Raw genomic sequence first — 14349 nt, 5'->3', positions numbered from 1 at the left:
TGTATAGATAAACTGGAGTTCATTTATTAGCCTGAGGAAGCATATCTTTATTGCTTTTATTTATTTATTCATTTTTTGCCTGCTGATTATGAATAAAGCTTCTATAAAAATTCATGTGTAGGCCTGGCTGGTATAGCTCAGTGGATTGAGCATGGGCCTGCGAACCCCATGATCGTGGTTCGATTCCCAGTCAGGGCACATGCCTGGGTTGCAGGCCAGTTCCCAGCAGAGGATGCAGGAGAAGCAACCGTACACTGATATTTCTCTCCTTGATTTGAAATTGGTTTTCAAATCAGTGTATAAATTTCTAAGAGAGAAATTGCTGACTTATATGGTAAGATGATGTGTAATTTTGTAAAAACTGCCAAACCGTCATCCAAAGTGGCTGTATCAATTTTTATTCCCACCAGCAACGGAAGAGAGTTCCTATTGCTCCATATCATTGTATGTATCATCAGGGGTTTTTGGTTTGCTTGTTTNTTTCTCTCCTTCCCTTCCCCTCTAAAGATAAATAAATAAAATCTTTTAAAATTTTTATGTGTAGTGTATTCTTTTATTTGTTTTGGGGGGAGGGGCATAGTTTTAATTAATTAACTAATTAATTTTTGTTGTTGTTCAAGCACAGTTGTCTCCATTTTCACCCCATCACACACCCCCACTCCACCCATCCCTGCCTCCCACCCTTGAACTTACCCCCTTTGGCTTTGTTCCATTGCTCCTTTATACAAGTTCCTTGATGTTCCTTCTCCTATTTTCCGCCATTATCCCTCTTCCCTCTCCTTTCTGGTTACCATTAGTTTGTTCATTATTTCAATGTCTCTGGTTATTTTTTGCTTGCTTGTTTGTTTTGTTGATGAGGTCTCACTTACAGATGAGATCATATGATATTTGTCTTTCACCACTGGGCTTATTTTGCTTAGCATAATGCTCTCTGGTTCTATTCATGCTTTTGCAAAGGGTAGCAGATCCTCTTTTGTTTCTGCTGGGCAGTATACCATTGTGTGAATGTACCACAGTTTTTTAATCGACTCATTTACTGGTGGACACTTAGGCTGCTTCCAGCACTTGTTTTTAAATTGGTTTTCAAATCAGTGTATAAATTTCTAAGAGAGAAATTGCTGACTTATATGGTAAGATGATGTGTAATTTTGTAAAAACTGCCAAACCGTCATCCAAAGTGGCTGTATCAATTTTTATTCCCACCAGCAACGGAAGAGAGTTCCTATTGCTCCATATCATTGTATGTATCATCAGGGGTTTTTGGTTTGCTTGTTTAAATTTTAGCTATTATAAAATGTTTCCGTTTGGGAAAATTATTTTTGTTTAATTTGCAATTTCTGGAACACCAATGATGCTTATTTGACACCAGTTTGTTTTTGTTAATGAGGTGTCTGTTCACATATTTGTCTATTTTAAATGAAGTTTTTGTTTTCTTATTGTTGAATTTTAAGATTTTAAAAATATATTTTGGCTAAAAGTCCTTTATTAGATATGTATTTTGCAAATGTTTTCTCCCAATTGGTGATTCATCTTTTCATTCTACTGATACTATCTTTTACAGAGAACAAATTTTTAATTTTAATAAGGTCTATTTTTTAATTTTTTCATTAATATTGCTTTTGGTGTTATATTTTAAAGCTTATCACCAAACCCAAGGTCATGTAATTTTCTTATGTTATTTTCTACCAGTTGAATAGTTTTCTGATGATTAGTGATGTTGACCATCTTTTCACATGTCTATTCGCCATCTGCATGTTCTCTTTGGAGAAGTGTCCATTTAAAATTTCTCATTCCTTCCCCCAGCTTTTGTGATGTTGCTGTCATTAAGTTCTCATATTCATGTGCTTAAGCTCCTAAAACATTACAACTACTATAACTTTAAACAGTAATTTCTTCTATAATGACAAAAATAACATTTTTATCTCTTTTATAATACTCTTTTATGTAAAATCACATTTCTATTTTTCATGTTTTATTTTATTTTTAAAATTATTTTAATTGTTGTTCAAGTACAGTTTTCAGTCTTTTACTCCCATCCCAGCATACCCACCCAGCCCTACACCTTCCATTCCCATTTCCTCCCCTCCCTAGTTTGTGTCCATGTGTCCTTTATGCTTGTTCCTGCAAACCCCTCCCCTTTTCACCTGAAATTCCCTTCCCTCTCCCCTCTGGACCCTGTCAACCAGTTCTCTATTTCAGGGTCTTTAGTTATATTTTGCTTGTTTGATTTTTTTGTTGTTTAGGTTCCTGTTAAAGGTGAGATCATATGGTATTTGTTTTTCACCACCTGGCTTATTGGCTTAGCATAATGCTTTCCAGTTCCATCCATGCTGTCACAAATGGCAGGAGCTCCTTCTTTCTTTCTGATGCATAGAATTCCATTGTGTAAATGTATCATAATTTTCCAATCTATTCATTTACTGATGGGTGCCTAGGTTGCTTCCAGCACTTGGCTATTGTAAATTGTGCTGCTATGAACATTGGGGTGCATAGGTTCTTTTGGATTGGTGTTTCAGGGTTCATAGGGTATAGTCCTAGTGGTGGATTAATCTGATTAGAAGGTAAATCCATTTTTAGTTTTCTGAGAAAATTCAATACTGTTTTCCATAGTGGTTGGACCAGCCCACAATCCCACCAACAGTGCACTAGGGTTCCCTTTTTTCCACAACCTCTCCAACACTTGTAGTTTGTTGCTTTGGTTATGATGGCAATTATGACTGGTGTGAAGTAATATCTCATTGTGGTTTCAATTTCCATCTCTCTGATAGCCAGTGATATTGAGCATCTTTTCATGTGTCTCTGGATCCTCTGTATGTTCTCCTTGGAGAAGTATCTGTTCAAGTCCTTTGGCCATTTTTTAATTGGGTTGCTTGTCTTCTTAGAGTGAAGTCGTGTATGTTCTTTATAAATTTTGGAGATTAAACCCATGTCTGAGGTATCACTGGCGAATATGTTTTCCCATATGGTTGGTTCTCTTTTTATTTTAATACTGTTTTCTTTGGTCATGCAGAAGCTTTTAATTTTGATGAGATCTCATTTGTTTATTCTTTCCTTTATGTCCCTTGCTCCAGGGGACGTATCAGTAAAAATATCGCTGCGTGGACTGTCTGAGATTTTCCTGCCTATGTTCTCCTCTAGGACTTTAATGGTGTTACAGCTTATATTTAAGTCTTTTATCTACCTTGAATTTATTTTTGTGTGGTGTAAATTGATGCTACAGTTTCATTTTTTTCATGTAGCTGTCCAGTTCTCCCAACACCATTTGTTGAAGAGGCTATTTTTACTCCATGTTATGTCACTGCCCCCTCTGTCAAATATTAATTGATTGTAGAGACTTGGGTTTATTTCTGGACTCTATGTTCTATTCCACTGGTCCATGTGTCTATTTTCATGCCAGCACCAGGCTGTTTTGATCACAGTGGCCTTGTAATACAGTTTGATATCACGTATTGTGATTCCCCCTACTTTACTATTCTTTCTCAAAATTGCAGCAGCTATTCAAGGTCATTTATGGTTCCATATAAATTTTTGAAGTGTTTGTTCTATGTCTGTGAAGTATGCCATTGGTGCTTTAATAGGGATGGAATCATGGGCATTTTTATGATGTTCATTCTTCAAATCCATGAACACGGTATATGTTTCCATTTGCTTGTGCCTTCCTTGATTTCTTTTTTCAGTGTTTTGTAGTTTTCTGCATACACGTCTTTTACCTCTTTGGTTAGGTTTATTCCTAGGTACTTTATTTTATTTTTGTATCGAATGGGATTTTTTTCTTGATGTTTGCTTCTGGTGATTCATTGTTGGTATACAAAAATTTCTTTGATTTCTGGATATTGACTTTATATCTGCTGTTTTGCCAAATTTATTTATTAGGTTGAGCAGTTTTTTGGTGGAGTCTATAGGATTTTCTATGTACACTATTATGTCATCTTGAAACAATGCCAGTTTTGTTTCCTCCTTTCCAATTTGGAAGCCTTTTATTTCCTTTTCTCTTTTGATTGCTGTGTCTAGGACATCCAATACTATATTGAATGGAAGTGGTGAAAGTGGACAACCTTGTCTTGTTCCTGATCTTAGTGAAAACTCTTTTATTTTTTGTCCATTCAGTATGAGATTGGCTGTAGCTCTTTCATATATGACCTTTATTATGTTGAGGAATGCACCCTCTATTCCCACTTTGCTGAGTGTTTTTATCATAAAAAGGTGCTCTCCCTTATCAAATGTTTTTCCACATCTATTGGTATGATCATATGTTTTTTGTCTTTGCTTTTGTTTATGTGGCATATTACATTTACTGGTTTGAAAATGTTTAACCATCCTTGCATCCCTGGGATGAATCCCAATTGATCATGGTGTATGATCTTTTTAATGTATTGTTGGATGTGGTTTGTCGATATTTTTGAGGATTTTAGCATCTACGGTCATCAGCAATATTGGCCAAAAGTTTCCTTTCTTGTTCTGTTTTTATCTGGTTTTGGGATTAAGATGATGCTGGCTTCATAAAAAAAGCTAGGGAGTCTTCCATCATTTAGAATTTTTTGGAATAGTCTATGAAGGATAGGGGTTAGCTCTTCCTTACTTGTTTTGTAGAATTCTCCTGTGAAACCATCTGGTCCAGGGCTTTTGTGTGTCGGGGGTTTTTGGATTACTGCTTCAATTTCTTCTGCAGTTATTTGTTTGTTCAGTCTTTCTGCTTCTTCTTCATTCAATTTCAGAAGATCATATTTTTTTGAAATTTGTCTATTTCACCTAGGTTTTCAAATTTCTTGGCATACAGTTCTTCACAGTAATTTCTTATAATCCTTTGTATTTTTGTGGTGTCAGTTGTAATCTCTCCTCTTTCATTTCTGGTTGTGTTTGTTTTGTTCCTTTCTCTCTCTTTTTTTTTTGATGAACCTGCTTAAAGGCTTGTTGATTTTGTTCATCTTTTCAAAGAACCAGCTCCTGGATTTATTGATCCTTAGAATTCTGCTTTTATCCCTATGTCATTTAATTCTGTTCTGATCTTGGTTATTTCTTTCCTTCTACTAACTCTGGACCGTATTTTGTGTTGTTCCTCAAGTTCTTGTATGCATAGGGTTAGATTGTTTGTTTGAAAAGTTATCTTTAGATATCTTTTTTAGATAGGCCTATAGTCCTATGAACTTCCCTCTCAAGACTATCTTTGCTGTGTACCATAAATTTTGAGTTGTTATGAGTTCATTTTCATTTGTTTTCAGGAAATTTTTTATTTCTTCTTTGATTTCCTTCTTGATCCATTCATTGTTTAATAGCAAGCTATTTAATCTTCATGATTTTGAGTGTTTGTTTTTTTCCCTTTAGGTTGGTTTCTAGTTCCAGTCCTTTGGGGTAGGAGAAAATGCTTGGTATGATTTCAATTTTCTTGAATTTGTTGAAGTTTGTTTTGTGTCCTATCATGTCTATCTTTGAAAATATTCCATGTGCATTTGAAAAGAATGTGTATTTAGCTTCTTTGGAATTAAGGGCTCTCTATATATATCAGTTAAGTCCATTTCATCTAGGGCGTTGTTCACTGCCACAATATGTTTGTTGATATTTTGTTTGAAAGATCTGTCCATTTTTAACAGTGTGGTGTTAAAATTCGCTAGTATAATTGTGCTGCTGCCAATATCTTTCTTGAAGTCCTCCAACATTTTCTCTATGTATTTGGGTACTCCTACATTGGGTGCATATATATTTACAATGTTTATGTCTTCTTGGTGAATTCTTCCATTGAGTGTTATTAAGTGACATTCTGGGTCTCTCTTTATATCCCTATTTTTGAAGTCTATTTTGCCTGATATGAGTATTGCTATCCCAGCTTTTTTTCCTGTCTATTTGCTTGGAAAATTTGTTTTTAGTCCTTTACTTTCAATCTGTGTAGATCTTTTGTCCTGAGGTGGGCCTCTTGTAGGCAGTATATTTGTGGGTCATGCTTTGTTATCCATTCAGCTATTCTATGTCTTTTGAATTGGAGCATTTCATCCATTTATGTTTAAGGTTATTATTGATAGTTACTTATTCATTGCCATTTTTGTACCTGTGTTTCTCTGTCTCTTGCTTTTCCTTCATTTCCTTAAAGCAGTTCTTTTGGCATGTCTTCCAAAGCTGGTTTGGTGAAGGTGTATTTTTATAGACTTCTTTTGTCTGGGAAGCTCTTTATTTGGCCTTCTATCTTGATTGAGAGCCTTGCTGGGTAAAGTAGCCTTGTTTGCATTCCTCTGTTCTCATTACTTGGAATATTTCTTGCCATTCTCATCTAACATTCTCATTTCCATTGAGAATTCAGTTGCTAACCTTATCAGGGCTCCCTTGTATGTTATTTCCTTTTTCTCCCTTGCTGCCTTTAAGATTCTCTTTTTGTCTTGGAATTTTGCCATTTTTATTATGATGTGTCTATGATGGGCTTGAAGGAGGCCCCTTTGGGTTCCTCTTGAGCAGGACTCTCTGTGTTTCTAGGATTTGTGTGACTTTTTCTCTCATCAAATTATGGAAGTTTTCCCTCATTATTTGTTTAAGTAGGTTTTCTATTCCTTTCTCTTCTTCTTCTCCTTCTGGTATCCCTATTATTCAGATATTACTATGTTTCATATTGTCTTGTATTTCTCTTAACTCCTCTCCATTCTTTTTGAGCCTCTTTTCCTCTTCTTACTCTTTCTTGGTGTTTTTTTTTTNTCATTACTTGGAATATTTCTTGCCATTCTCATCTAACATTCTCATTTCCATTGAGAATTCAGTTGCTAACCTTATCAGGGCTCCCTTGTATGTTATTTCCTTTTTCTCCCTTGCTGCCTTTAAGATTCTCTTTTTGTCTTGGAATTTTGCCATTTTTATTATGATGTGTCTATGATGGGCTTGAAGGAGGCCCCTTTGGGTTCCTCTTGAGCGGGACTCTCTGTGTTTCTAGGATTTGTGTGACTTTTTCTCTCATCAAATTATGGAAGTTTTCCCTCATTACTTGTTTAAGTAGGTTTTCTATTCCTTTCTCTTCTTCTTCTCCTCTGGTATCCCTATTATTCAGATATTACTATGTTTCATATTGTCTTGTATTTCTCTTAACTCCTCTTCATTCTTTTTGAGCCTCTTTTCCTCTTCTTACTCTTTCTTGGTGTTTTTTTTTTTTCTACTTTGTCCTTCATCTCATCTGATTTTCTGCTTCACCGATCCTGCTTCTGACTCCTTCTACTCTGTTCTTCAGTTCAGATATTGTATTCTTCATTTCCTCTCGGCCCTGTTGATAGTTTCTATTTTCTTTTTCATATTGATATAGTTTGCAGTGAGTTCATTGTAGTTTCCCTGTAGTTTCAGGTAATTTGCTGTGAATTCATGGAGCTTCCTTATAACCATTGCTTTGAACTCAATATTTGATAGTTGAGTTGCCTCTATTTCATTTAGCATTCTTTCTGAGGCTTCTTCCTTTCTTTTCATTTAGGGATTGTTTTTTTGTCTTCCCATTGTTTGTGAGCTCTTCTTGTTAGCCTCAGCTTCTTAGATTGATCTGTTCTTGCTTCCTGGGTTTATGTTGTGAACTTCTGTGGTAGAATACCTGTGAGATTCAGTAGTGCAGTCTCCTTGGAGTATCCTGGTGTTTGCTGGTTCCACCTACTCTTTTTTGTGATCAGTTGGAGGGGGGAGGCAAACTGCTTTAAGACAGCAAGTGTGTATTCTATCCTATTTAGAGTAGCAGCCAGTAGAGAGGAGATCCTTTGGCTATGTATAGTGTTAACTGTGATCTTCCGCCCAACTAGCCACCTTTTAGAAAGGATGGAAAGAATTTAAGATTGTTGTTGGGAAGGGAAAGATTGTGAGTTGGATAGAGAAAACAGTGAGGTTGTGGGACATCAGATTCTGAGGTAAGGTGAGAGTAAAGGATAGTAAATAGTTGTAATATATGAGGGAATAGAGTTAACCACTACAGCAATAGAGTTGAGGAAACTGTGAAGTGGACCAAGATCTGGGTGGGGTGGGGTGTAGTATTTACAATAGTATGGAACATTTATTATTTACAATAATACTAGAGCAGCAGTTATATGACAGAATCTATGTGATCTGGATAACAAGAATAGGGAGTATAGGACCTTGAGTAGTGTGCTAATGGAATACAGGTGAAGTGAAAGACAGTGAATTAGCAATACACTATGAAAAAGAGAACAGGGGAAACCTGTCAAATGATACAATATAACCAACCAAGCAAAGAAGACAGAAATAAGAGGAATTCAAAAATATTATTCAAATAAAATATGTAAGAATGATTAAAAAATAATACAAATATGCATTATCTTGCAGTTTCTTTGTAATAGCAAAGTGAAATTTGTCTCTCTGTCTCAGCTGTTGGGATGCTCCCTGTTTGGGTCCAGCTCTGGTCTTCTCACAGTTCCAAGTTTTTTGTCTCATTTGTGAGTATTTAAAAAAAATAGACATCTGTTTTTTCAGTGTCCGCTATAATTTTTGGTCTCTTATTTTCATATATACTGTGGTACTGGTGGCTCTCTGCTTTGTTCCTCCGTATATGGGTCAGGTTTCTCTCTTGTGTGTAGGGGGAAGTGGAATCTGCTCCCTCTTACCTAGCTGCCATCTTCTGAGAATCACATTTCTAACCTGTGTAATTTCTTCTTCCTGAAGCACATCAGTTCATACTTCTTGCAGGAAAGATGTGATGGTGATGAATTTTCTCACTATTTGTTCTACTAAGATTTCATTTACTTAGTTTTCATATTTGAAAGAAAAGTTTGCTAAATATAGCAAGCGATATCTTGTTTTACTTGGAGAATTTTGATTCTAGACTGCAAAATAATCTCTTATTGTATGCTGCCATTGACAATCTAGTTTCTCCTCCTCTGTGGGTTAAACTACTCAATCAGTTAACAAATTCCTTTTTTGACCACAGGATGGAAATATTCTCCAAAGTAGTATTTTGTCCTGTATTAAATTTAAAAACAATAACAACAGCATAAACCCAAAATGCAAAAGCCCAAAACACAAAAAAACACAGTTTTGTGGCAGATAAATTAGTATGTTGTTATTATACATAATTTTATTGTATATTATTATATACTTTTATTAATGTGTATCACTATCTATATTCATTATCTGTTACCTATTGTCTATTATTATGTATACTTTTATTATCCTAGATTTTTATTTGTTTATAATAAAAATAATCAAAGAATCTTTTGACTCAAAGAGGGAAGGTAAATATTTATAGATGCTGACTTACAAACTTTTGGGGACAGACTTAAAAAGAGTTGAACATTTTCAGTAGTAAATGCTCCTGAGACATTTTTTACTTGAAATATGTTAAATATATCAATTTTTTACAGAACAATAACTGTAAAATAAATGTAGGAAAGTGAAGATTGAAGAATAAAGTATTAAATTCATGTAAAGGTGCATATAAAGGTGAATATAAAGGTGAATATAAAAAGTGTTTTATTATTTCAGGTATTTCTTTAATAGTAAACATATGACTAAGTCTATATTTGATTTTTGCTTTCTGCTCTTCTATTAAAATTTGAACCCTCTATATTATTTTTAAATTAGTATTTAAATATTACAATATATTCTTAATACTACCTTTCTGTAGTCTGACAGATCACAGTCCTCCCCAACCCCTGGCCCCTGGCAACCTCTAAACTATTCTCCATCCGTATAATTTTGTCACTTGAAGAATGTTACAGAAATTGAATCATATAATACATGATGTTTTGAAATTGGCCATACTTCACTCAACATAGTTCCCTTGAGATTTATCCAAGTTGTATGTAGCAATAGTTGGTTCTTTTTAAAATTTCTGTATAGCATTAGATAGTGTTGATCTATTGCAATTTGTTTACTCATTTGTCTATTGACAGATATTTGGGACATTTCCAGTTTGGGGATGTTACAAATAAAGCTGCGATAAACACTCACGTAATGTTTTGGTCCAAACATCAGCCATCTTTTTGGTAAAAAACAAACAGACAAACAAACAAAAAAACCTTTTACTGAAACATAGTCACAGTCATTAATTTACCTATTAAGCTGTCTATGACAGCTTGCATGTTTCAAATCTGTCTGGGGCAGAGTTAAATACTTACAGCAGATACTGTATGACCTGTAAGTTTAAAACATTTATTATTTGGTCCTTTAGAAATATTTTCCAACCTCTGATCAAAACAGCAGAAATAATAAGGTAGGAAATTTTAAATTTAGTTACACCTATATCCCTCACTTTAAAAAAATTTCTATATGTCAGGGTCTAGCAAATACATTGTGGGACAAATATGGCTCCTGAAGTCTTTTTCTTTATTTCTTTTGTAGAAGGTTCTTTAGCTAGAAAAGGTTTTTATATTTTTGATATAGTTAAAAATGTAAAGGAAAAGAAACTGTAAAAAATAGGAAAACAGAAAAAAAAGAAAAAAAGCAGGAAGGAAGGAAGGCTGGATGAAAGAACTATGGAAAAGACATGGCTATCAAAGCGTAAACTTTTTACTGCCTGACCCTTTATGGTAAAAGTTTCTTACTGTGAAGATCTCAGATGCTGAAAAAGGGAAAATGAGTGATATTTCTGGTAAATTTAGAAACCTAGGCTACACAGAAGAGAGCTTAGAAAAGTGAAAGGAGGTGAGAGGGACAGGCCTCACTAAGATATATCAAGCAATATCAGTTTTTTTAATGAAGCAGTTTTGAAGAGTAAAGTGACTTGTTCAGTAATATATAATGTGTGAAAAACAAAGATATGAGGACAACTTGGCTATCTGATTAAATATATCCAGCTCTATTCACTATAGTAGGACTCCTCCCAATAGGACTATCGTGGAATTTCTTATTTATTTTTTGATGGAGAAGTAAGGAAAAGGTAGTACTAAGACAAGCAGAGTAGATAGAATGAAACAACTATCTACAGAAAACAGTATAAAGATATAATTACAAACCACCCTGATGAGGTGGCTCAGTTCGTTGGAGCACTGTCCTGTACACACCAAAAGTTGTGGTTTCGATTCCTGGTCAGGGCGGGTGTTTGATCCTGATTTGGGGTGCATACAGGGCACAACCACCTGATGTTTCTCTCTTTCACTCAAAAAACCGTAAACATATCCTCAGGTGAAGATTTTTTTAAAGATATACCCACATACTATATATATATATGTGTGTGTGTGTGTGTGTGTGTACACAGTCTTATGTGTTTTAAGCATATACACAGTCTTATGTGTTTTAAGCATATACACAGTCTTATGTGTTTTAAGCATACAACACTTGGAAAATATGCATCTTCCATTCATTAAACTAGGATTCTTTCCTGATGGATTAAAGGCAAATTTTAGTTCCATGAGAATGAGTCATGAATAGAGAGGGAACCCTTAGAATCATGACAGACTTTTGAATGTAAAAGCTTTCCAATGGATCAACTATTTGGAAAGAGAAAATAGTAAATATAAAAGATCTGTCCAGAAAATGACAGCTATTATTACCACAACAAGAATGGATTGTGCCACATCAATGTAACCTGGCAGCCAAGGAGAGTGCACTGGAATGCAGATGTGTGAACAATGAAAACTTCACTGTACTAGTCAGTGGGGGTGGTAGCTGCCATTAAGAAAGTATGTGTACTGTGTGGCCATCACATTCAAAATAACTGGGTAAGTAGAGCAACAAATCTCCATCAGATTTTTTGTTAAGCTTGAACATTCTTCAACAGAAACTATTCAAATGATTTAGAAAGCCGAAGCTATGGGCTACTGGTGAATGTCAGCTTCAACACAACAATGCCATGGTTTATAAATCATGTGTTTTTAGTAGAGTTTTTAGGCAAAACAGCAAATCACTCAGGCGACTCAGCTCCCCTACAGCCCGATTTGGCATCCTGTGACTTCTGGTTTTTCCACAAGTAAAATTGCCTTTGATAGAGAAATTTCAGACCATTGATTAGATTCAGGAAAATACAGTGGGTCAGCTGATGGTGATTAGGTGAACTGTGTGAGGTCTCAAGTTACCTAACTTGAGGAGACTGATGTGTCATTGTCTTATGTACAGTACTTCTTGTAACTTGTATCTTCTTCAATAAGTTTCTCTATTTTCGTAGTAAATGACTGGATATCTTCTGGACAGACCTCATATATAGATTAAGAGGTAAAAATTTTTCATGAATGCAATCAGCCAATATTTTTCTATCTATTTTATGGTTTTTTAAGCCAAGTGCTTCTGATTTGTAATAGCTAGTAGATATTTGTAATTCTACAGACCAGTGGGACATGGGGTACAATTTAACAGTTAACCCATTATCACTAAACTCACTAGTAATTTTGACTTTTTAATAAGCTTTTTCAAGATAGTATTTAATGAGATATCATCAGGTAGACAAAAATAGAAAAATAGAAAATTTAACATAGATCTGTATTTAGACATTAAAAGTTTGTGTAAAATACCTAAATAAATACTATATTTATTTTGTAATACATTTTTTAATTTCTCATTTGTATTGTGGTTCTTTAACATCCATCAAATATCTACATATTATTAATACTAATTTAATAAATAGAAACAAAAAGACTATATAAAATATTTCTATAAATATTGGGAATTATCAAACACATCATTATTATTCCATAAAAAGCAATTTGAACAATTTTAATATGTCTATGTAACAAATGTATGTCTCTCCATTTAAAAGTCATTGAAAACAATGAGAAAAATAGAGAAAAATCCATTTGTGATGAAATAGGGGTAACTGTAACTTAACACACAGTAGTTGGGAGTGGACAGAGTACTAAATGTCACGATTATAGCCCTGTCTGTTGTGGCTCAGTGGTCTGAGTGCTAGTCTGCAACCAAAGGGTCACTGGTTCAATTCCCAGTCAGGGCACATGCTTGGGTTGCAGGCCTGGTGCCCATCTGGGGGCACTAGAGAGCCAACCACTCATCGATGCTTCTTTTCTTGCATTCTTCCTCACTTCCCCTTTATCTGAAAGTAAATAAAATCTTTAAAAATATATCATGACTACAGTGAAGTGCTTGCTGTTCACAGAGGAAAAACCTGAATAGAAATAAGACAATGTTCCCTGAAGAACTTTTGAAATGTACAGAAAGTACTGACCTTTGTATGAGATACAATAGAGGATAGCGGGGGGAATAGGCAATAAAAGGCAGGAGGTTGTCAAAGAGTGAAATAAAGAGAAATTACATCCACAGAGAGCTACAATTTTGAGACCGTGGTGTCTTCTCTATCCAGTCCATCTAAAGATCACAAATTAGCCCTGATTGGTATAGCTCAGAGGATTGAGCGCAAGCCTGCGAACCAAAGGATCATGGTTCGATTCCCAGCCAGGCCACATGCCTGGGTTGCAGGCCAGTTCCCAGTAGGGGATGCATGGGAGCCAACCAGACATTGATATTTCTCTCCCTCTTTCCTTCCCTTCCCCTCTAAAGATAAATAAATAAAAATCCTTAAAAAATAGAATCTCCTGGCTGGTGTAGCTCAGTGGATTGAGCGCAGGCCTGTGAACCAGACAATCGCGGTTCGATTCCCAGTCAGGGCACATGCTTGGGTTGCAGGCCAGTTTCCGGCAGGGGCCAGTTCCCTGCAGGGGATGCATGAGAAGCAACCATACATTGATGTTTCTTTCCTCTCTCCTTCCCTTCCCCTCTAAAAAGATAAATAAATAAAATATTAAAAAAAAATAGAATCACAAATTATATAAACTCGAGAAATTGAGGCAAATATATGTAAACTTGGAAGCACAGGCATAGTAAATAACAGAATTAAACTGTGAGAGAGAAAGTACTATATTAAATTAAAAATAGCTCAATGAAAGTTGAGAACTCCACAAGACTGATTTCCACTAATCAATCACTTAAGAGTATAGTTTCCTGGAAAAATTTAGTCTCATACTTAGGGTGACTCCTTAAAATATTCTCACTCCCTGATTATGTTTATTTAATTCCACCAGAGAAATAAATCAGATCTTACAAAAATTTTATTCATTTTTGGTACTTAACTTTTGTATATAAAATGACAAAAAATGAATCAGTATTATTTATTGAAAGTCTGCATCAAACTACATCAGTAAAGACAGAATGTTAATCAAAGCAAAAGAAAAATAATAATAGAAGAAAGTAATGCAGTGAAATAAAGTGTCAAAATATGTAAACTCCAATTAATGTCCTCAGAGAGAAAAGTTATTGCATTTATAACACAAAAAAGGGATTGTACAAAATATTTAATACATGAAAATAAAAACAACAGTAAAAATATTTTAATATGTGTTAAAAATTAAATTGATGTATTATGGACAGTAGGAGGAAATTTGAGACAAAGAAAATTAAAAACAAATAAATGTAATAGCTTCATATCCAACTAAATATATTTTCTCA

This window comes from Sturnira hondurensis, unplaced genomic scaffold (assembly GCF_014824575.4).
Source record: "Sturnira hondurensis isolate 20B ecotype Veracruz unplaced genomic scaffold, ASM1482457v3 Scaffold0016433, whole genome shotgun sequence".
NCBI classification, from domain to species: Eukaryota; Metazoa; Chordata; class Mammalia; order Chiroptera; family Phyllostomidae; genus Sturnira; species Sturnira hondurensis.
This window is presented reverse-complemented; position numbering follows the sequence as displayed.